Source organism: Saccopteryx bilineata, chromosome 9, assembly GCF_036850765.1.
Source record: "Saccopteryx bilineata isolate mSacBil1 chromosome 9, mSacBil1_pri_phased_curated, whole genome shotgun sequence".
NCBI lineage: Eukaryota > Metazoa > Chordata > Mammalia > Chiroptera > Emballonuridae > Saccopteryx > Saccopteryx bilineata.
This window is the reverse complement of record NC_089498.1, coordinates 95,674,814-95,699,513: the sequence shown is the minus strand read 5'-3', so window position 1 is coordinate 95,699,513 and position 24,700 is coordinate 95,674,814. Positions and strand designations below refer to the sequence as shown.

Sequence of the window (24,700 nt, the reverse complement as noted above, 5' to 3'; positions counted from 1 at the left end):
TCATTTGCAGGAAAACATCCTAAAAAGACCAGGGCTTCCAATCCCACACTGATACAAACACCAAGAAAATTTCCTCTGCTATAAATCTTTAAACTTCAAGCCTAAGTAAAATTCCTTCTTTCACATTTTTTAATGAAATCAAAATAAATACAATGACTGACCAGAGCCAAAGATCACAAGAGACTAGAAGTGAAGCAAGGATATGGTCAGTACTGTTTGTTTGCATTCTGGCACTGTTTTCTTGGTGAGTGTTTTATTAATGGGAGGGCTACAAGGGGGCAGGGATGGCCCTTTGTTCCTCCTGACGGATAAGTGCTGCCGTTTAAGTCTGAGCTGGGGCAGCTGCATGTGCCCGGGAAACTTGAGACCTTATGAGGACATAGTCCAGTAGAATGCAAGAGATTGAAACCACAAGACTTAAAAATCCCCTGAAGAAAGAGCTTTTACCCAAGATTAGACATCTGTTCTTAAAATTATGTTCAGAAATATACAAATATGTACCTATCTTTCCATATTCTGTCCCTCCATCCATTCTTCAAAGTCCTTGAAACCCATGTTCTTTAATTTAACCCAAATAAAAATAAATAAGAAGTATTAAGTATGAAGAAACTTTAAATTAAGCCTTTACATAAAAACTAGACTTTTAGTTAATACTCTGCTTTGTGATTAAATTTGTTGATTCCTCATAATGGAGCTAAAGGTATTTGGTCAATGAAATAGTAACTATTATTGCATTTTCCATAGAATAATTTTAGCTGCTAAAACAGAAAGGAGGAAGATATCTGAGCAACACAGAAAGTGAGTACTTTTCCATAGTTCATTTGAATAAATATCAGTTTCTTGGAGAAACTGTCTTTTTAAACCATAAATGATTTCTGTTTGTGTAAATCCCTATTCACTCTCATTAAGCCATATATGCATTAAAGATAAACAGTCCCAGTTTCTCCTCCCATGGGTCTCTGTCAGTGTGTGCGGTCAGTTATAGCAGGGTATAGTGAATGCCCGTATCATAGAGAAATACAAAATAAGGTGACAAACAGGTCTGTGGTTCTCTGGTGCAAGTGCACTTGTGTTTCAGTTACACCAAGAGTGATTCACAGCTTTGAAATATTTCTACACTCATACATTCCTACTTTTTCTGCAGGGCAGGGGATGATGTTACTCACAAGGGGTCCTCCTGCTAATGTGGGTCCTCAACAGAATAGCAAACATTAGGCTGCCACCATCTTGAAATGACCATTATTCCCTCCAAATGTAGACACACATCAGCAGTCACACTATAGGACTCCATGTGTTTTTTTCAATTAGAACAGACTGGTCTTTGAATCCCAAATGAGGTCCCACCACTGCCTTCTTCCATTTGTCTACACCTCACTTAGATTAACCTTTGGGGATATGTATATGTGGAGTGCTTCAAACCCACTGACTGTTAACATTAGCTTGTGAGCTATAGGAAAGATGGCTCTAACCTCCTAGGTCATCCTATTCAGCATGTCCAACTAGATGCAAGAGTGAGGAAGATCTTCTTTAAGCCTGATCACACCATTACATATTTTTATTCTCTGCCACATCAAGAGAATAGTTCAGGCCAGTCGTTGACTTAAGCAGGTGGCAGCAGGTGTATCCAATGTCCTCAGGCATATTTATCCACTTCAGCCTCACTGAGACCACAACAGTCACTGAAAGAGGATGAGAGCCCAGGATTATTTCAGCAGCTCAGAGTGGCACTTAAAGGACCATCTAATTCTGGACTGATGATTTGCTGATGGGAGATCCTGGACCTCTCCAGCCTTCTCTATGAACTATTCTCACAGAGGAAAAAATAACACAGAATTATATAGAAATCCGCCTTCTCATAGTCCTCTAAACTTCCCTTTTTAATTAAAAGATTTTATAACCAACAGATAGAGAGTTTAAATAATGCGTATTGGATTTCTGGGCAAGGAAGACTGAATAAGTAAAAGATTTTTCTGAAGAATGCTTAACTGGCCACCTAATAGTACATCTATTTTGAATTTGGTCACCTCAAGCAATACTCAGATTAGACCTTTTTCTTTTAATAACAGTCACTTTCTTTGAGAAATGAGGTAGCTATTGTCACCAAATAAGAACCACAATTGAGATTTCACATTTTCAGCTGCTGCTGGTACATTCCTACCTAGGACACAGAGGCCAGATGTGTGTCAGTGAGTAATTATGGAAGCAGTTGACAGAAGTAGAGAGTATGGAGACAGAAGGCAGCTTTAAGCAAAGATTACTAACTAGTTTCATTTGGCCCAACACCATGCCCAGAGTTCAAAAAAATATAGTTTTGCAATTGATTACCAATATTTTTTTTAAAAAGTTTCACATGGAAATCCAAACTTCTATCATGTCTTGTAAGAACTTCTGGCACTTATTCTGGTGTAACACTGGTCAGAGATGGAGTGTCCCCCTTAGCTAGGCTACACCTACTCCTTTCTGCCTGTAGGCACTGGAGTCATAAATCTCATTCCTGTTGATCTTCACAACCCAGCCCCATTACATACCCTGGCAAAGGGACATGCTCACATCGAGTGTATTAAATGGATGAAAAAATCCTCTAAGAGAGTATCAGAAACATGCAAAGATATGTTCTCAGACTAAAACCTCCTATGAGTATGAAATTCCCCCCTGAATTCTAATCACATGTGCCTTGCATTAAAATAATCTGTTTGCATAAATGCTTGCCCCTGGAGATCCTGAACCAGCTTTAGACAGTCACCCTTTACCGAACCTCACACAGAACAATGACCAAGTATGCAACTCTTATGTCTATTTGTCAATGATGTTTTCAAAGATTGATAACAACAGCTGGGTCCTCAATACTGAGCTGTAACTTTTAAGAGCAGTATGTCAAAGAAATTCATTCAATCCTAATGTTTTCAAAAGTCATAACAAGCTGAGAGTTGGCTTAGAATTATTAAAACTATTCTCTAGACTCTCCCTAGAGAAAAGACGAAAACTTAATTCCCCAGAGGTGTTTGGAAACAGAGGTAATTTGAAATGTCACTCTGTATAATACCCATTTTATTTAGGGAATAAATAAAAGCCTGGTTAAACTCTTAAAAATTATACCAGCTCCAAACTGAAATCTGTTATCTCAGATAGTAATCTCACATTGTTAACTAAATTAAAGGTTTTTAGCTTAAGTTAGTTTGTAGTTTTTAAATGTTTTGCAATAAAATTCTGGGAAATTTTTCCCTTGGCTCATTTTACTTTTTAAAAAAACTATTTGTCAGTGTCTGAGCAGAAGAAGAAATATGGGCTCTGCTCCACAATAAACGAGTCTGCCCAAGGGTGCAACATATCCCTTCCATGGTCTAATTAATCATTAATCATCAAGATGTCAGTGAATAGACAGACATGCAGCAATGAAATGTGATCCCCATTTCACAGATGGGAAGGCCAAGGCAACAAGAAGTTAAGAGATTTTTGAGACCACAGAAGAGGATGGAGAAACAGAAGTGGGCCAGGCTACTGTCCTGCACTCCCCTGGCAGGGTCTATGAGATCCCTCGTGAAAAAGTAAGGAACTTACAAGAGGACTCAGGACTTCTCTTCCCAGTTCTGGAGCCCTGGGCTGAGGGTTCTAGTGTGGGGCTGAGACCCGTTGCTCCTCAGTGGTGACCTTACAGCTGAAATATCCCTCCTGATGTTTATCTGCCACACACAGGTGTGGGACCAGACTATTTCATGTCTCTGCCCCTCCTACCAGTCTCGGGTGGCTTCTTCTTTAATTTTCTAGTTATAGGACTTCCATTCTGCCAGATTTCAGGAAGTTCTAAATGGTGGTTGTTTTGTAGTTTAGCTGTAGTGTTGTTGTTTTTTTAATGTTTATTTTATTGATTTCAGAGAGAGAGGAAGAAAGTGAGACAGAGACAGGAACCTCAATCTGTTTCTCTATGTGCCCTGACTGGGGATCAAACCAGCAACCTCTGCGCTTCAGGACAATTCTCTAACCAACTGAGCTATCTGGCCAGAGCTAGTCATAGTTTTGATGTGGTTGTGTAAGGAGGCAAGTACCACATTTACCTACATGGCCATCTTGACTGGGAGTCCTGGGATATATGCATTGCTATGCCACAGTCAGAGTCAGAAATAGAACTGAGCATGTATATCTTGCCCTTGGCCAATGGCACTACTGCCTGTGCACTTGTTAGTCATGAAGCACAGAAGGCACAGTTCTTGGTCAACTGTGAGCAATGAAGCATTTCAGATCAACATGGAAATAAGGGCAAGTGTGCTTTTTTTCATTTATTCATCAGTCCTCAAATATTTGCCATGTATCACAACATATCTGCAGGGTCAAAAGGGGGCAAAGATAAGGAATATGTGTCTCTAGCAAGAACCTCAGAGGACCTTGAGGCGGGCAGTCCTCGGCCCCCCTTAGTGAAGCTGAATTAGATATGCACAGATCCATGAGCAATGAGTCAGATTCTATTTCCTACTTTGCAACTGGATTTTTATTTTTACTATGAAAAATATGTTTCAGATTGTTTTATATGAAGACATATTGAGGTGCTTATTATTCTTACTCTTTTTACAATCACATAAAATCTCATAAGATTTTTTAGCCAGTCCCACACTGATGAATATTTAGGTTGTTTCCAAATGGTTGTTAGTTTAAAAACAAAAGAAAAAAAACAAGAAAATAAAGGCTACAATTTTAACCTTATATATACATTATTTTGTACATGTGCAATGTATATCTTTAGAAATAATTATTAAAAGTAGAATCTTGATCTGCAAGAGGATTTCAAGATGGCAACAGAGTAGGCTGACATTCCAACTGCCACCTCCCAGGACCAAATTGGATTACAACTTAATTTAAGAACAATCATCTTGAAAAAACAACTTTGGACTAAATGAAGAGGAGTCTATAACCAAGGATCACAGAGGAGGTCACATCGAGACTGGCTAGAAAATGCTCATTTTACTGCAAAAATAACTAGAATAAAAAACATATAAAAATACCTATTTACAGCAATATCCCAGGATATAGCAAAAAATCCGCGATACAGTGAGACCACAAAAAGTGAACTGTGATATGGTGAGGGATGACTGTACTGCCAAATTGCCCCCATAAAGATCACATCCAATTGTCTAATTCTTAATACCTACTTCCTACCTACTCTGAGTAACAATGAATGGTTATATTTTTTTCTTCCCTTTCTATTCTTTCTGGTATTTTTTTAAATTGACTTACTGCCTGGAAAATAGAACTGGTGACAGCAGGTGTGCCTCTCTATTAAGTACCATATGGAGGAAGGTCCCTATATCTCTAGTTTTAGGTGAGTTCATTTTCTAAATCATAAGTGAGTCTTAAATTCTGTCAAATCTTTTGCTTGCATCTATTGGGATAATTATATGTATTTTATTTTATTCTATTAATGTGGTGAATCATACTGACTTCTTTTTTTAAAAGCAAGAGGCAGGGAGGCAGAGACAGACTCCCGCATGTGCCCCACTGGGATCCACCTACCAAGCCCACCAGGGGGTAATGCTCTGACTGGCTGGGCTGAAGCTCTGTTGCTTGACAACCAAGCTATTTTAGCACCTGAGATGGAGGCCACAGAGCCATCGTTAGCACTCAGGATCAACTTTGCTTGAACCATTCAAGCCATGGCTTCAGGAGGGGAAGAGAGAAAGAGAGAGAGAGAAGGAGGAGGCCATGGAGAAGCAGATGGTCACTTCTCCTGTGTGTGCCCTGACCAGGAACTGATTTCTTTTAAATATTAAACCAATTTGCATTTCTAGATAAGCCTTACTTGATAATAATGATTATCTTTTTCAATATGTTGTTGGAGTTAGGTATTCTGTTCAATTTTACTAAAAATGTTAAATCTGTTCTTAAAGGATATTATAATTCCCTTTACTTGTACTATCTTTAATTTGGTATCAGAGTTATATTGGGCTCAAAATTTCAAAAGTATTTTCACATTCATTTTCTAAAAGAATTTATGTAAAATTGTTATTTTTGTCTTAATTAATAGAATTTATTAGTGACTCTATTTAGATATGGAGAATACTTTGTGGAGTTTTTTTATTTTTTGCTAATTAATGCAGTATCTTTTCTTTTCTTCCTTTTTTTCAAGAGAAAGAAACAGGGACAGAGAGACAGGAAGGGAGAAAAAGCATCAACTCATAGTTGCAGCACCATAGTTGTTCGTTGCTTTCTCATATGTGCCTTGACCAAGGGATTCCAGCCAAGCCAGAGACCCCTTGCTGTAGCCAATAACCTTTGGCTCAAACCAGCAACCCTGGCCTTCAAGCCAGCAACCTTTGGGCTCAAGCCAGCAACCATGAGGTCATTTCTATAGTCCCAAGTTCAAACCAGCAACACCACACTCAAGATGATTGAGCCAGCAGTCAAGCTGGAAACTTTGGGGTTTCAAGCCTAGGTTCTCAGTGTCCCAGGCTAACACTCTATACACTGCATCATCGCCTGGTCAGGCTCTTTTCTTTTTTACTTTAAGATTTTATTTACTGATTTTACAGAGAAAGAGCAGGGGAGTGAGAAGTAGCAACTCATACTTGCTTTACTTCAGTTTTTGTTGATTGCTTGTCATATGTACCTTGACCAGGCAAGCCCAGGGTTTCAAACCAGCGACCTCAGCATTTCAGGTAGACACTTAATCCACTATACCACCACCGGTCAGGCAATTCCGTTTCTTTAATAGATATAAGGATATTCAGATATTCAGATATTTATTTCTTGTCAGTTATGATAAGTTTTATTTTTCTCAAAATTTGTTTATTTCATTAAAGTTGTAATTTTAATCCTATATATTTATTAAATTCTCTTATTCTCCTTTTGATGTTTTAGAATAATAGTAATAGTCTTTTTTATTATTCCTGATTTAGTAATTGTGTTTTTCTTTTTTTATATCAGTCTTACCAAGGTTTACCAATTTCATTAATTTTATTACAGGAAAAACTTTTGTCTGTGTTAATTTACTTTATTATGTAATTACTTTTAATCTATTCTGATTTTATTATTTTCTCCCTTCTACTACTTTTCTTTTTCTAGCTTGTTAAGGTATCTTCTTCTTTTTTAACAAAAATACCTTTTATTCTAACAAAAATATTTAAAGCTATAAATTTTCCTCTAGTCACTGCTGTTTCTGCATTCCAAACATTTTGGTATGTTGTATTTTCATTACACTCTCTAATTTCCCTTGTGATTTCTACAAGTCATAAGTTACTTAGAAGTGTGCTGTTTAATTGTATACTATTTAGAGATTTTTTATTTTTTTCTATCTATTTTTTTGTGATCAGATATTTATTACTTCAATTTTCATGAATTTATTGATAATTATGGTTGAATGAATATATGTCTTCTTTTGATGAATGTTTCATGTGCACTTTAAAAAGTATGTATTCTGGCCTGACTAGGTGGTGGCGCAGTGGATAGAGCATTGAACTTGAATGCGGAGGACCTAGGGTTGAGACCCCGAGGTCACAAGCTTGAGCACAGGCTTATCTGGTTTGAGCAAAGCTCACCAGCTTGGACCCAAGGTCACTGGCTTGAGCAAGGGGTTACTCAGTCTGCTGAAGGCCCACGGTCAAGACACATATGAGAAAGCAATCAATGAACAACTAAGGTGTCGCAACAAAAAAGTGATGATTGATGCTTCTCATCTCTCTCTGTTCCTGTCTGTCTATCCCTCTCTCTGACTCTCTCTCTGTCTTTGTAAAAAAAAAAAAAAGTATGTATTCTGAAATTGTTAAATGTAGTATCTTGTGAAAGTGCAGTAAATCCAGTGTGTTGGTTGAGTTTTCCAAGTTGTTCAAAATACCCTATCATTTTGCCATTTTGTTTTGTCAATTACTGGAGAGTGCAGTATTAAAAAGTACCCTACTATTATTATGAATTTATCTGTTACTCTCTTAATTTTTTCAGTTTTGCTTTGTGTATTTTGTAACTCGTTAAGTATTCACTCAGAGCTTTGAGGATAAGATGAAGGTGTTAAAAGTCTTTTGAAATTAAAGTTTTATTTATAATCTTAAGCATCATCAGAGACACATAAGAAAGAAGGAACATCGTTGCTTGACTGGTGGTGGCACAGTGGATAGAATATCAAACTGGGATACTGAGGTCCCAGGTTCAAACCCCAATGTCACTGGTTGGACTGCAGGGTTGCTGGCTTGAGCGCAGGTTGCCAGCTTGAGGGTAGAAGCATAGACATGACCCCATGGTCACTGTCTTGAGTCCAAAGGTTGCTGGCTTGAGCTCAAGGTCACTGGTTTGAGAAAGGGCTCACTGGCTCAGCTGGAGCCCCCTGGTCAAGGGACATATGAGAAGCAATCAATAAACAACTTAAGTGACACAACTATGAGCTGATGCTTCTCATCTCTCTCCTTTCTTGTCTCATTCTATCTCCCCCCTCTCACTAAAAAGAAGGAACATTGTTCTCCAAAGACCCCTCACACTGCTTGAGTTGAGACATGTGATAAATCTATACAACAGAGAAACCATGGCATTAGCTGAGAGGGGCCAGGATATACCTCAATGGGCTCTGCTTTATAAAAGGAGAGAGGAAGTTTGGACCAGAGGTTATATACACTGATTCTGGGGCCATCCCATCCAGATTTGAGTCCTGACTCATAGGGTTGTTATGAGAATTACAAAAGGCATAGATTAATGTACACAGCACCCTCACAACAGTACCTGGCACAAAGTGAGTACAACATATGCATTTGCTATTATAATTGCTTGTTTTCTTATTCCTATCTGTCTATGCTTCATGAAGAAGAGAGTGGTTGGTTCTGTGGTCTTTGCTGCTCTGTCAGAAACCATCTACTTTCATCACATGTGATTTTGCTTGCATCCACTTCAGGGTCTGGGCAAGAAATATCCTTCGGAAAAAAGCTTTGCCCTGCCTCTCCTACTCTGTATGTTGCCTCATCTGAATGTTCCATGAGCAGTATAGGCAGTGGCTCACAGCAGATAAGAGGATTTCTATCCAGTCATCATATTATAGCTTTTCCACAGGACTGTTTGTAGGGGTAGCAGATGTTGGGTTCTCACAAAAAGAAATCTGAGATGCCTCAGATCATGCCCAATGGCTGACTTTGAACCGGATGTGGGAGAAATCAGATCCCAGATATAAAACCAACCAGATCCCACTGTTATTATCACTACACATTTTAGATGATTAGAAAAAAATAGACAATTTAAGCACCCCAAATGTCTGATAAGCTTCTGCCATAGACTAGGATGAAATAAAACTGAGATCCATCCAGAGACATCTAGCTTAAACTTTGTTCAGAGTGGTTTTCAAAACATCTCATTCCTGACAGAGACCAGGATTTTGCCAACTAATTCTCCCCCTTGAAAAAGGAATCAGAACCACATAGAGTTCATGTGGTTCTGATTCCTTTTTCCTGGGCTACATCCAAGGTTATGCAAGGACCATGAGATTCCTTATGTCCATGAAGTTTGACTCCATCTTGCCCCCATGTCATTCACAATTCTTCCAAATGGGTTGCATAGCATGGCCCAGCCCTTCTCATCCACCCCAAATGGATGTTTGCGCAAGTCAGTTATACTCCCAACAAGCGCAGTTTCACAATCCACAATGTCATAACACTCACCCCCCCCATGCACACACAGAGTACTCCCCATTCTCTGTCCCTAAAAGTCCCCTGGCACACTCGGGGTGCTCAGCAAATATGTAACCACAAACAGAATTGGAGTTCATGGGCACGGTCAGCTCAAAGGGTATTTCCTCAATGTGCATTCTTTTCTGAGAACCTCATTAATTTTTCTCCTGAGGCTGATTGTGGAAAAATACCCTACTCACCCCATTTGGGTAGACCAAAAACTTCACTTAGGGGAAGTTCGATAATTAGAGTTCAGATAAGCCAGGTCAGTTGTCCTGCAATTGAAAGTCCACTGGGGAAACTCTGCAGTTGCAGAAAAAGAGCATATTTCAGAGAGGGAAATGACAGCTGAGTCACCTGATGCCTAAAACCAAGGAGCTTGTATTTAATTATAATTGTAGTTAAAGTAATGTACACATATAATTGAAATTAAATTGTTCCCCCACCATAAACATAAAATGGCTTAAAATATATTATATACATATATATTTCTAGTTTGTCCCACTCCCCAAAAACAAACGTCAGTTCTGCCCATCATCATAAAATGAGTTCCCCTTTCTTCTATTTTCTGGAAGAGATTGTGTAAAATTGGTGTTACTTCTGTCAACTTTTTAAGAATTTTCCAGTGAAAACATCTGGATCTGGACGTTTCTTTTTTAAAAAATTTTAATCATGAAGTTGATTTGTTTTATGGAGGTTATCTATTTAATTTTGAGTGAATTTTAGTCATTTATAGTTTTTAAGGAATTGGTTCATTTTTTAAGTTGTCATATTTATGAGCTTAAAGTAGTTCATAATATTTTTGTGTTATTCTTTTAATGTCTTCAGGGTCTATAGTGATGTCCTTTTTTATTCTTAATGGTTGTAATTGTCTCTTTTCTCTGTTTGTCTTGGTCAATCTTCCTAGAGGGTTATCTTTTTGAAAGAATCAGCTTTTAATTTTATTTATGTTTCTCTACTATTTTTCTGTTTTAAATTTTATTGATTTCTGTTCTTTCCTTTATTTGTTTTCTACATGCTTTGGACTTATTTTTTTTCTTTTTTTGAGAATTACAATGGAAGCTTAGATGAATTATTTGAAATTGTTCTTCTTTTTCAACATAAGCATTTAATTTTATAAATTTCGCTGGCAGCACTCCTGTATCTAGATTCCACAAATTTTATATGTGATATTTTTAATTTTGCTCAGTTCACAGTATTTTCTACTTTCCCCTAAAATGTGTCTATTGTTGGTGTTATTCACTTCTATATTCTTGTTGATTTTCTATTAGTTTCACCAAGTACCAATAGTGTTGAAGATTGTGGATTTGTTTATTATTTCTTGTGGTTCTACCAGCTTTTACTTTATGTAATTTGAAGCTCTATTTTAGGTTTTACACACTTATGATTTTATGTCTTCTTGGAGAATTGATTCTTTTATCACTATGCAATGTCTCTCTTTATTCCTGGCAATTTCTTTCCTCTAAAGTCTGCTTTGATATTAATATAGCCATTCCAGTGTTAGTTTAGTGTCTGTGTGGTATATATTCTTTATCCTTTTAGTTTTACTCTATCTAAATCATTATCATTAAAGGCAATATATAATGAGTTAAGTGTTTGCCCATTCTGACAATCTGCCTCTTAATTGACGTATTTAGACCATTTACATTTAATATAATTATTGATATGTTTAGATTTAGGTTTGTCATTTTGCATTTAATTTCTGTTCATGACTTCTGTTTGTCATTTCTTTGTTTTTACATTCTTGATTTATTTAGGATTTTTAAACATTTTTTAGTATTCTATTTTCATTTATTTGCTGTGTTTTGACTGTATAATTTTGTCTTATTTGTCTGTCTTAGTGCTTGTTCTGGGGGTTACAATAACATATTAAACTTCAAAGATCAATGTTTTATATCTTCAGGTTTTATGAACAGACCTTACAAATATACAAGTTTCTTATTCCTCTACCTTTTATTGGGCAGTTATCTGAAGTATTACATCTATGTACATTGGAAACTTCATCAATGTTATTATTTGCTTTCAGCAATCTAGCATATTTTAAAGAAGTATAGAGGAGAAAAGTGTTTTACTATATTTTCCTGATATTTAAGTTTTTGTTGATTCCCCCAATATCATTTCCCTTCTGAGAGGAAAAAACTTACTATAGAGGAAATTGGCTGGCAACAAATGCTCCTAATTTTCCTTCATCTTTCCAAGTCTTTATTTCACCTTTATTCCTGAAAGATGTTTTTGCAGGATATAGAATTTGGATAAACAGTGTTTTGCTTTCATCACTTTAAACATATTGTGCCACTTTCTTTACAATTTTTCTTTCAGCACTTTAAATATGTTGTGTCACTTCCTCAACATTTCTCTGATTTGTGATTAGAAATCCACCTTATTCAAATTATTGTTTCTTATAATCTTTTTCTTGTTTCTTTCAAGATTTTTTTCTGTGTTTAATTTTCAATAGTTTTGTTATGCTGTGGTTAGCATAGGGTTGGGGGGGTTTACCTTGATTATAGTTTACTGAGCTTCCTATAGCTTTTGTTTTGTTTTGTTTACCAAATTAAGAGAATATTTAACCATTATTTTTTAAAACATTTTTTTTGAAGTACATTCTTTTTCTCTCCTTCTGGGACTCTGAAGACACAAAATTTAGAACATTTGTTATTGTTTCACAGGTTCCTAAAGCTCTGTTCATTTTTTTTCCAATTTTTTTTCTTCTGCTGTTTGAATTGAATAATTTCTATTGATCTCTCTTCTGGTTTACTGACTTTCTTCTGTCATTCTCATTCTGTTTTGAACCCATTCAACAATATTATTTGTTAAACTTCTCAATTCCAGCATTGCCGTTTAATAAAATACATATATTTTTCATCTTTGTATCAATATATAGAAATATGTATTTCTTTATATAACCTATTTCTCTGTTGATACATTTTTCTTTCTATTTTTTTATCAGTCTTTGCTATTGCTTTTTGAAACATTTTTTAATTATTTTTATTTATTTATTCATTTCAGAGGAGAGAGAGAGATTGAGAGAGAGAGAAGGTGGGGAGGAGCAGGAAGCTTCAACTCCCATATGTGCCTTGACCAGGCAAGCCCAGGGTTTTGAACCGGCAACTTCAGCATTCCAGGTCAATGCTTTATCCACTGCGCCACCACAGGTCAGGCTTAAATATTTTATTTATTGATTTTTTAGAAAGAGAGGAGTGAGAGAGAGAGACAGAGAGAAAGAGAAGGGGGAGGAGCAGGAAGCATCCGCTTTTTGAAACATTTTAAAGCCTATGTTGGTATTACTGCTTGTTAAATGTTTTTTCCCTCATGAACTGAAATTTTTTGATTTTTCAAATACCAAGTAAGTTGAGGTTTTATCCTGTACATTGTGAATATTATGCTATGAGATTCTGGTTGTTATTTAAATCCTATGAAAGTTTTTAAAATTTGTTTCACCAAGCAATAGATTGAGTTAGGTTAAGAATACAAATTCTACCCAGCTTTCTGTAGGCTATAATTTCCATGTCGATTCAATTTCCAAAGTCTTTACTACTGGATCTGTCCCACAGTGCAACATTCAGTGGTTAGTCTGGGATGTATAATGCAGTTTATCCTGTATCTGTAGTTGAGATCTCAAAGTCTATGGTATGCTGTTTAGGGTCAGATCCATGAACATTCTGCTCAGGAATGAGGACAGGAATTGATGGTGTTGCCTTCTTCCTTTTCACAATCCTCCTGGTATCTTTAATTTCTTCGAGCTCCCCCAATCAGTTATTTTCCCAGAACACTGGCTAAATTCTGCTCTGCTGCATAATTCTTGCAACTGCCCTGGCATTCAGGGTCAAGTTACTACAGGACAAGTTGGAAGAAAAACAAAATCAACATAGGCTTATTCCACCTTTTTGTGATCATAACTCCACTTCTCCAATTGAGATGTTTAATATCCATATATACCTATATTTAGGTGCTTGTGGTCTGGGATATGAGAGACTAGAGGATAAAGGAAATACAGAAGAAAAAGCTTCCCTTCATTCTCTCTGGGCATTGGGACCTCCTCTTCTATCTGTCATGACAGAACTGGAGGGGTTTTCTTTGTACTGAGCTCCACTTCTGGGTTTTAGGCTGTGCTGGGTCCAGATTGGTGGACACTGGAAAGAAAATTGTTCTAAACTCATAGCTAGTTCAATGGTGTTTCGAATCCCAGTCTTCTCCAACCTTTCTGCTGCTAATTACACTTTTAGGTTTTATATCTGCATTTCCTGGGACAAAAAAAATCCTCTTACTGAAACTGGACACTTATCACCATAGACTAAATACAACATTTAAGCAACAAAACATTTAAATACAAAATCTGAACCACTTCTTTTTCCTTGCAAATTTAGATTTTTCCCACTTACTTCCCTACAATGAGTAGAAGGTTGGTTCATTTGCAACTCATACATTCTTCTTCTTCCTCTTATTTAGTAATTGTTGTTTTTATCTTCCTAATCCTTTAATTTCCACTGTTGTATACTTACATAATTTATAGTTCATGTTTCTTTCCACAAACTTTGATATTCATTAAATTGAAGAATTTGTAAATTAGGATCTTTAGCTTTAGTTTTACTTTCACAAAGATCAATGACATTTACATTTTGTTCTTTTGTTTTTGTTTTTATTTTTTTGTGTGTGCCCTGATAGGGGATCAAACCAGCAATCTCTGTGCTTCAAGACAACTCTCCAACTAACTGAGCTATTTAGACATTTTGTTCAAGTGTAATTTTCTCTCACATTTTGGTGATGCAAAGTTCAAAAGCAAATATTAGTCTTCATATTATTAATGTAATATGCATTTTAATGCTGAGCTACATGATGTATATTTACTATATTTCTTATTTTAATACTATAAGGATGTTATCATCACAGTCTTTCACTCACAGAATGTCTCTGGATTTAAAGGCCATCATAGCCCTCCTTTTTATATTCTTCCATCTACTTACCCTGTTTCATGTTATGAAAGCATGTTTCAGCACTTCTTATGCTAATTTGATGGGGGATCTCCCTTGTTGCCAACTATAATCTGAGTAGAATTCCTGGGACTGCTTGGTTGACAGTTCTTCACTGGGTCATTTCTTGAACTGACCTCAGGGTATTTTCTAAACTGCTTCTGAATTATATTAATTAATTTAAATTATATTAACTAATTTACTTCAGAAATCTGAATTTTATTCAGTAAAGGTGCAAATGCTCCTGTGTGCCATCTCACACCATGAAACAATATTTGTATGAGATGTACTTATAATTTTAAAAATTGTTGCTTATCTGAAATTCAAATTTAACTGAGTATTCTGTGTTATTATCTACTAAATATAGCAACCCTAACCATGGGGCCAGTTAATTCAGTCAGTTAGAAAGTCATCCCGAGAGAGAAAAAGATGGCAGCGGAGTAGGCTGATGCACAGATGCCCAGCTCTCACCACCAAACTGGAATACAAATCAATTTAGGAAAAATCAGCATGAAAAACCAACTTGGAACTGCAAGAACGGCTCTCAAAAACCAAGGAGCAAAGAGGAAATCACAGGAGTCCTGGTAGGGAGCCCCAGAACCTCCTCTGCTTGCCGGAATGGAGGGGGGGTGGGGCTGAGAGCCCAGAGAGGATCTCGGAGGGAGGGGAGCAGAAACTACTGCTCACAGCCACTTGCCTGGCGACCAGGGAGTGAGGTGCGTTGAAAGGACCAGCTTATCTCCCAGGTAGAGAGGACAGGGAAAGGGACAGGCTGTGAGGGGATGATGAATGCAGGAGAGGAGTTAAAAGGGCTGACTCATCCGCGCTGGAGGTGGCCATAGCTGGGGGAGGGACTGAACCTTTCACAAAACAGAGCTGAAGTGCTTCTGGATCAGAGACCTCCGGATATCTCTCTAGCTCCAATCAGCTCAACAAGACACAGCTGAAAACAAGAAGTGGGGAGGAGTGGCAGTAACTCAGGTCTCCATGGAGATCTGAGATACACCTCCCCCTACTGAAGCTGAGAAAACACCCTGCCCCCAGTGAGTCTAGCTGGCTAAAGAGGCCTTCAGAGTCTCAGGTTACACCCACTGCATTCCTAGATACAGTTTAAGGAAGCCCCTTGCTGAGATCAGTAAACAAGACTATCACCTGTTAAGAAAATAAACAAATCAAGACTTCAAAGCTGCCCAAATCCAAAAGTGGATTACAGATAAGAGCTGATACCAACCCAAGAAGACCTAGAAATAACACAACTGAAAACTGGAGGGAGACAACACCAAGCCTAGACTCAACCAACCCTAGAACTAAAACACCCAAAAACAGACAATGAGAAGACAAAGAAGTGCAATCCAAATGAAACCACAAGAGATACCTTCAGGAGATGAACTGAGTGATATGAAAATAATCAAACTTCCAGATGCGGAGTTCAAAATAATGATTGTAAGGATGCTTAGGGATCTTAGAACAACAATGGATGGTCATTATGAATACCTAAATAAAGAAATAGCAAGTATAAAAAAGAATCAGTCGGAGATGACAAATACAATATCAGAAATGAAGACCACAATGGAAGGAACTAAAGACAGGATAGAGCGGAGGATCGAATCAGCAAGTTGGAAGACAACTGGAACGAAGGCATGAAAGCAGAGAAGAAAAGAGAAAAGAGACTCAAAAAGTCAGAGGAAACTCTTAGAGAGCTCTGTGACAACATGAAGAGAAATAACATCCGCATCATAGGGGTTCCTGAAGAAGAAGAAAAAGAGCAAGGGATAGAGACTTTGTTCAATCATATCATAGTTGAAAACTTCCCTAAATTAATGCAAGAGAAACTCTCACAAGTCCAAGAAGTACAGAGGACTCCATTAAAGAGATACCCAAAGAAACCTACACCAAGACACATCATAATTAAAATACCAAAGCTAAGCAATAAACAGAAAATATTAAAAGCTGCAAGAGAAAAAAGAGTTATCACCTACAAAGGAGCCCCCATAAGGATGACATCCAACTTCTCAACAGAAACACTTCAGGCCAGAAGGGAATAGGAAGAAATATTCAAAGTAATGCAGAACAAGAACCTACAACCAAGACTACTTTATCCAGCAAGGCTATCATTTAAAATTGAAGGAGAAATAAAAAGCTTCCCAGAGAAAAAACAACTCAAGGAATTCATTACAACCAAACCAATGCTGCAGAAAATGTTAAGGGGCCTGTTGTAAACAGATCAAAGTGGGAAAAGAATATAGCAAAAAAGGAATACACCCTTAAAGAAGAAAATGGCAATAAACAACTACATATCAATAATAACCTTAAATGTAAATGGATTAAATGATCCAATCAAAAGACATAGGGTAGCTGCGTGGATAAGGAAACAGGACCCATACGTATGTTGTCTACAAGAGACACACCTTAGAACAAAAGACACACATAGATTGAAGGTAAAAGGATAGAAAAAAACGTTTCATGCAAACAGAAAAAAAAAAAAGCTGGGGTAGCAATACTTATATCAGACAGATTGGACTTTAAAACCAAGGATATAGTAAGAGATAAAGAAGGCCACTATATAATGATAAAGGTAGTAATCCAACAGGAAGATATAACTATTATAAATATCTATGCACCTAATATAGGAGCACCTAAATATATAAAGCAGACTTTGATGGATTTAAAGGGCGAGATCAACAGCAATACTATAATAGTAGGGGATTTCAATACCCCACTAACATCACTAGATAGATCCTCAAGAAAGAAAATTAACAAAGAAACAGCAGACTTATTGGAAACACTAGATCAACTCGATTTAATAGATATCTTCAGAACCTTTCACCCTAAAGCAGCAGAATATACATTCTTTTCAAGTGCTCATGGTACATTCTCCAGGATAGACCACATGTTAGGGCGCAAAAGTGCTCTCAACAAATTTAAGAAGACTTAAATCGTATCAAGCACTTTCTCTGATCACAACGGCATGAAACTAGAAATGAACCACAACAGAAAAGCTCAAAAATTCTCAAACACATGGAAACTAAATAGCAGGTTGTTAAATAATGAATGGATTAAGAATGAGATCAAAGAAGAAATAAAAAAATTTCTAGAAATGAATGACAATGAGCATACAACAACTCAAAATTTATGGGACACAGCAAAAGCAATGCTGAGAGGGAAGTTCATAGCACTACAGGCACACTTTCAGAAGCTAGAAAAAGCTCAAATAAACAACTTAACCCTGCATCTAAAAGAATTAGAAAAAGAACAACAAGTAAAGCCCAAATGTAGTAGAAGGAAGGAAATAATAAAGATCAGAGCAGAAATAAATGACATAGAGGCTAAAGAAACAATACAAAAGATCAATGAAACTAGGAGCTGGTTCTTTGAAAAGGTAAACAAGATTGATGAACCTTTAACTAGACTCACCAAGAAAAACAGAGAGAGGACTCAAATAAATAAAATTAGAAATGAGAGAGGAGAAATAACTGACATAACAGAAATACAAAATATTATAAGAAAATGCTATGAAGAACTGTATGCCAAAAAACTAGACAACCTAGATGAAATGGACAAATTCCTTGAAACATACAATCTTCCAAAAATCAATCTGGAAGAATCAAGAAAACCTAAACAGACCGATTACAACAAAAGAGATTGAAACAGTTATCAAAAAACTCCCAACAAAGAAAAGTCCTGGGCCTGATGGCTTCACAACAGAATTCTACCTGCTATTCAAAGAACTAACTCCTATCCTTCTCAAACTATTTCAAAAAATTCAAGAGGAAGGAAGACTTCCAAGCTCCTTTTATGAGGCGAGCATAATTCTGATTACAAAACCAGGCAAAGACAACACAAAGAAAGAAAATTATAGGCCAATATCAATGATGAATATAGATGCTAAAATCCTCAACAAAATATTAGCAAACCAGATCCAACAATATATGGAAAAAATCGTACACCATGATCAAGTGGGATTTATTCTGGGGAGGCAAGGATGGTACAATATTTGCAAATCAATCAATGTGATTCATCACATAAACAAAAAGAAGGAGAAAAACCATATGATAATTTCAATAGATGCAGAAAAAGCATTTGATAAAATCCAGCACCCATTCATGATCATAACTCTCAGCAAAGTGGGAATACAGGGAACATACCTCAACATGATAAAAGCCATCTATGACAAACCCACAGCCAACATCATACTCAATGGGAAAAAATTAAAAGCAATACCCTTAAGATCAGGAACAAGGCAGGGGAGCCCCCTTTCACCACTCTTATTTAACATGGTCCTGGAAGTCCTAGCCACAGCTATCAGACAAGAAGAAGAAATAAAAGGCATTCAAGTTGGAAAAGAAGAAGTAAAACTATCATTATTTGCAGATGATATGATATTGTATATAGAAAACCCTAAAGTCTCAGTCAAAAATCTACTGGACCTGATAAATGAATTCAGCAAAGTGGCAGGATATAAAATCAATACTCAGAAATCAGAGGCATTTTTATACACCAACAATGAACAGTCAGTAAGAGAAATTAAGGAAACAATCCCCTTCACAATTACAACCAAAAAAATAAAGTACCTAAGAATAAACTTAACCAAGGAGACTAAAGACTTGTACTCGGAAAATTACAAAGCATTGATAAAAGAAATCAAGGAAGATACAAACAAGTGGAAGCATATACCGTGCTCATGGTTAGGAAGAATAAACATCATTAAAATGTCTATATTACCCAAAGCAATCTATAAGTTCAATGCAATACCAATTAAAATACCAATGACATACTTCAAAGATATAGAACACATATTCCAAAAATTTATATGGAACCAAAAGAGAACACGAATAGCCTCAGCAATCTTAAAAAAGAAGAATAAAGGGGGAGGTATCACACTCCCTGATATCAAGTTATACTACAAGGCCATTGTACTCAAAACAGCCTGGTACTGGCATAAGAACAGGCATATAGATCAATGGAACAGAACAGAGAACCCAGAAATAAACCCACAGTTCTATGGACAACTGATATTTGACAAAGGAGGCAAGGAAATACAATGGAGTAAAGACAGCCTCTTTAACAAATGGTGTTGGGAAAATTGGACAGCTACCTGCAAAAAAATGAAACTAGATCACCAGCTTACACCACTCACAAAAATAAACTCAAAATGGATAAAAGACTTAAATGTAGGCCATGAAACCATAAGCATCTTTGAAGAAAACATAGGCAGTAAGCTCTCCGACATCTCTCGGAGCAATATATTTGATGATTTATCTCCATGGGGAAGTGAAATAAAAGACAGGATAAACAAATGGGACTATATCAAACTAAAAATATTTGCACAGCTAAAGACAACAAGAACAGAATAAAAATACAAACTACACAATGGGAGAACATATTTGACAATACGTCTGATAAGGGGTTAATAACCAAAATTTATAAAGAACTCGTAAATCTCAACACCAGGAAGACAAACAATCCAATCCAAAAATGGGCAAAAGAGATGAATAGACACTTCTCCAAAGAGGACATACAGATGGCCAACAGGCATGTGAAAAAATGCCCAACATCACTAATCATTAGAGAAATGCAAATTAAAACCCCAATGAGATATCACCTCACACTAGTCAGAATGGCGCTCATCAACAAAACAACACAGAATAAGTGCTGGCGAGGATGTGGAGAAAAGGGGACCCTCCTGCACTGCTGGTGGGAATGCAGACTGGTGCAGCCTCTGTGGAAAACAGTATGGAGATTCCTCAAAAATCTGAAAATCGAACTGCCTTTTGACCCAGCTATCCCACTTTTAGGAATATACCCCAAGGACACCATAGAATGGTTCCAGAAGAAGAAATGCACCCCCATGTTTGTGGCAGCATTGTTCACAATAGCAAATATCGGGAAACAACCCAAGTGTCCGTCAGAGGACGAGTGGATTAAAAAGCTTTGGTACATATATACTATGGAGTACTACTCAGCCATAAGAAATGATGACATCGGATCCTTTACAATAACATGGATGGACCTTGATAACATTATACGGAGTGAAATAAGTAAATCTGAAAAAAACTAAGAACTATATGAATTCATACATAGAAGGGACATAAAAATGAGACTCAGAGACATGAACAAGAATGTGATGGCAACAGGGGTGGGGAGTGGGGGTTGGGGGAGGGGGGGTAGGTTGAAGAAGGAGAGAGGGGTTGGGGGAGGGGAGGGGCACAAAGAAAACCAGATAGAAGGTTACAGAAGACAATTTAACTTTGGGGGAGGGGTATACAGCACAATTAAATGTCAAAATAATCTAGAGATGTTTTCTCTCAACATATGTACCCTGATTTATCAATGTCACTGCATTTAATTTAATAAATAAATTAAAAAAAAGAAAGAAAGTCATCCCAAAACAACCAAGTTGCGGGCTTGATCCCTAGTCAAAGCCACGTGGGAAGCAACCAATGAATGCACAACTGAATGGAACAACAAATGCATCCCTTCCCCATCTCCTCTCTCTTCCTTCTTCTCTCTGTCTCTCTTAAAATTAATCAATAAGTTATAAAATTTTTAAAAAGTCCTGGTTGGATAGCTTGGTTAGTTGGAGCTTTGTACTGAAGTGCAGAGGTTGCCAGCTCAATCCCTGGTCAGAGCAGATACAAGAACAGCTCGATGTTCCCATCCCTTGCCTCTCTGCTTCTCTCTCAGTGCCTCTCTTACAATAAATAAATAAATAAATAGATCAAATAAATAATGTAATGTTCCACCTTAAGACATTAGGAAAAAAAGTACAAATAATTAAATCTAAAACAAACAGATAAGAGGGATAATAAAAATTAGAGTGGGGGCCCTGGCCGGTTGGCTCAGTGGTAGAGCATCGGCCTGGCGTGCGGGGGACCAGTGTTCGATTCCTGGCCAGGGCACATAGGAGAAGCGCCCATTTGCTTCTCCACCCCCCCTCCTTCCTCTCTGTCTCTCTCTTCCCCTCCCGCAGCCAAGGCTCCATTGGCTCGGGCGCTGGGGATGGCTCCTTGGCCTCTGCCCCAGGCGCTACAGTGGCTCTGGTCGCGGCAGAGCAATGCCCCGGAGGGGCAGAGCATTGTCCCCTGGTGGGCAGAGCACCCCACCTGGTGGGTGTGCCGGGTGGATCCCCGTCGGGCGCATGCCGGAGTCTGTCTGACTGTCTCTCCCCATCTCCAGCTTCAGAAAAATACAAAAAAAAGAAAAAAAAATTAGAGTGAGAACTAATAAAGTAGAGGATTTGAAAACAAAGAAAATAAAACCAAAATTTGGTTCTTCCAAAGAGTAAACAAAATTAATAAATTTTTAGCTAACTTGTAAAAGAAAGAAAATTAGAATAAAAATGCAAATTATACTGCTCACAAAAATTAGGGAATATTTCAAAAATAAATATGAAGCTATAAAATATCCCCTAATTTTTGTTAGCAGTGTATTAAAATACAATAAAACATATAGATGATATATAATAGAATTGTACACTTGAAACCTATATGATCTTATTAATCATATCAACTCGATAAAATTTAATTTAAAAATGAATGAAAGAGGAGCTATTACTATAATCCTTGCAGAAATAAAAATGACTACAAAGTATTCTGAATAACTGTATAAAAATAAATTAGAAAAACATGGACAAGTTTCAACAAAGACACAAAATGCTAAAACTGACCCATGTAGCAATGAAAATCTAAAATCATATAACAAATAGATTAAAATAATAATGAAAAAAACTTCCCACAAAGAAATGCTCAACCCCAGAAGTCTTCATCAGCAAATCCTATTAAACATTTACAGGATAATCACTAATAATTCTCCATAAACTCATCCAAAATTAGGAGAGAACACTTTTTAATTGATTATGTGAAGCCAACATTACCTTGGTACCAAAAGAAAACATCATACAAACAAACAATACTAAAATTAAAAAAACCTCAGACCAATATTTCTTAAACTATGAAAGCAAAAGCCATTAATAAAATGTTAGACATTTTAATCCAGAAACATTTAAAACAATTCAAAACCATTACATGAGATGGGCTTGTTACAACACAGGTTTCTGGATCCCATACCCAGAGATTCTGATACAGTAGGTCTAGGATGAAGCCCAATAATTCGCATTTCCAACAAGATCCAGGTGATGCTGATACTGCTAGTTGAAGATTCATACTTCAAAAACCACTTCCCTAAAGGGTTTTTAGGCGCCACTGCTCCTGTGTTGGTCAAACACAGACACACACACACTCAAACAACTTGTCATTCCTAGAGATTTCTGGCAAAAAGCACCTCTTATCAATTGCATAGGTACAGCTCATTGTCAGGCTCTCCCACTTCCCCTTATCATTCCCCAATTCACACATCCCAAACAGGAGCAATTGTATAGAGAAGATGGCTAAGATAGTTTACATCATCCAACCCAAAATGTTATATAAAAACAAACTCAAACATAAACTATCCGATGCAGAATCTGCTCTCAGCTCCAGAGCCCTTAATTGCCCCATCCCATGACAGTCAATCTTTCTTGCTCCTGCCTGTTCCCTCTGTAGGAACATCAAATTTCTCCCTATCCCATACTTTAGGCAATCTGTCTCTTCCTCATGAAAATTAGGCACCAGCTCCAAAGCCAGGTCCAGGAAGCTTATTTCTATTCCCTCAGTGAGCTTATAAAACCAATCTCAAAATAGCCAAGTCCCTCTTGAGTAAATAATTCTAATAACCACTAATAAAACACTTTTTAACCCTGTGACATGTGAGTTTTGAAAGAGCTATTTGTTTTTGGCTTCTAAGGACATTTTATTCTAACCTTCCATGTTTTGGCTGACACAAGAGTCCAGAATATACACAATGAGTGTGGAGTTTGTTACAGGCATTGTTTCTTCTAATAGACTTGTGGAGTTGCCTATGGTCATTCCTCCCTGTACTCACTAACAAGAACATGTTGCCCTGTGTGCATTGTGCAGAGTCCTCGGCCAATGTCCCATCTCTCAACTCTTCCAATAGAACATTTGTGGGGCCAAGCAATCCTTCCCCTTTCACTGGGCTAAACTGCAGGCTCACACTACTTTAGCCAACTGCCATACTCAATAGTTTGGAAAGCTGTACCCTGTGGGGAAGCTGTGTTCGGCTTGCTTGATGTTTACAGACTGCAAGCTTTTTGCCTGATTAGTGCATGAGCACATGGCAGTGCCATGTGTGTATGGCTTATATAAGGCTAGGGGTGCTTGTGCTCAAGGGGACTGCAGTGCACAGATAGCCTGCCACCACTGTGAGGGTCCATTTTGCTCTTTGTTTGCCTGAGAGGTGGTTTCCCCTGCCTGTGTGCTTGTCTGCCATTGTGGGACTTTATTAAATCGAATGGCCCAACTCTTTCCCGCTCCACAGTTTTTCTTCTGTCTGCTCAAATTCAGTGTGGACCTGCCTGGCCTTGGCCACTGGCATTACATCTAGTATAGTGGGAAGGATTCAGAGCAGATTGGTATGGAGCCACCGAGATACCCTTGAGGAGTAGAAAAGAAGAGTGGCTATTCCTGGTGGCTCTCCTGGTGGGTGACCATGGGCTGAGTGTTTTTTACAATCCTGTGAGAAGAAACCAAGAGCTCTGTGCAAGAAGCTGAGTGAGGAGGTCAAAAGCTCCAGGATGAGCTGTATACTGAGCACCAACAATGGTGTGAACTGGAGCAAGTACTGAAGAAGGAGGCCAACCAGGTCTGAGAGTTGCAGTGTGAGGTGCAGGCTGAGAGCCAATGGTGCCTGGAACTGGAGCAGTCTCTGGACACAGAGTTATGGCTTTGCAATTTGCCCTGGAAGCTGAATGTTGGCAGCTATGGCTGTTAGAGAAATAACTGCAGGTTCAGGAGCTTGAGAGTCAGCTTCAGGCTGAGAGCTGGCAGCCACAGGAACCGAAGTGGGTGCAGAAGTTGGAGCTTCATTCCTGCCAATGGAGTGGCTCTGAGTCAGCAGGAGCAGACATTTATGACTCTTCTGAGAGAGAGGCTAATGCTGCACTGCCATCTGCAGACTTGGAGCCTGACTGGTTGTCTCCAAGAAGGTAAAGACCCAGCAGCCAAAGTCCCTTAGGAGCAGCCACAGCCTCCTCCTCAGGTAGTGGAGCAC

General features: G+C 37.7%; 1 long non-coding RNA gene across 1 annotated transcript; it reads right to left on the bottom strand.

Moving 5' to 3' along the window:
* Nucleotides 1-1,546: 1,546 nt before the first annotated feature.
* LOC136313205 (uncharacterized) lies at nt 1,547-23,233 on the bottom strand. The gene is made up of 3 exons (XR_010727109.1): nt 23,162-23,233; nt 21,697-21,769; nt 1,547-1,679 (listed from the first exon to the last, which is right to left on the bottom strand). It is a non-coding gene; the product is annotated as an uncharacterized lncRNA (long non-coding RNA).
* Between the last annotated feature and the right edge of the window lie 1,467 nt (nt 23,234-24,700).